Genomic DNA, 662 nt, shown 5'->3' with positions numbered 1-662 from the left:
AAGCGAATGCGTCGCCTAGGTTGCGGGGGCCCCCCGTCATACCCTTAAACACGCCCTCCTAACCATTCCGCCCCGCCGTGTTTTCCCCCTTTCCCCCCTCGTTTTGCCATCCCCGGACTGCGGCCATGGTGACGTTCAAATGAATGCGTCGCCTAGGTTGCAGGGGGCCCCCGTCATGCCGTTAAACACACCCTCCTAACCATTCCACCCCGCCGCGTTTTCCCTCTTTCCCCCCTCGTTTTGCCATCCCCCGACTGCGGCCATGGTGACGTTCAAATGAATGCGTCGCCTAGGTTGCAGGGGGCCCCCGTCATGCCGTTAAACACGCCCTCCTAACCAATCCACCCCGCCGCATTTTCCCCCTTTCCCCCCTCGTTTTGCCATCCCCCGACTGCGGCCATGGTGACGTTCAAATGAATGCGTCGCCTAGGTTGCAGGGGGCCCCCGTCATGCCGTTAAACACGCCCACCTAACCAATCCACCCCGCCGCATTTTCCCCCTTTCCCCCCTCGTTTTGCCATCCCCCGACTGCGGCCATGGTGACATTCAAACGAATGCGTCGCCTAGGTTGCAGGGGCCCCCCGTCATGCCCTGAAACACACCCTCCTAACTATTCCACCCCGCCGCGTTTTCCCCCTTTCCCCCTCGTTTTGACATCCACG

The sequence above is a fragment of the Volvox carteri genome (genome assembly GCF_000143455.1).
Source record: "Volvox carteri f. nagariensis unplaced genomic scaffold VOLCAscaffold_131, whole genome shotgun sequence".
Lineage (NCBI taxonomy): Eukaryota > Viridiplantae > Chlorophyta > Chlorophyceae > Chlamydomonadales > Volvocaceae > Volvox > Volvox carteri.
Note: the sequence above shows the minus strand (reverse complement) of the source record.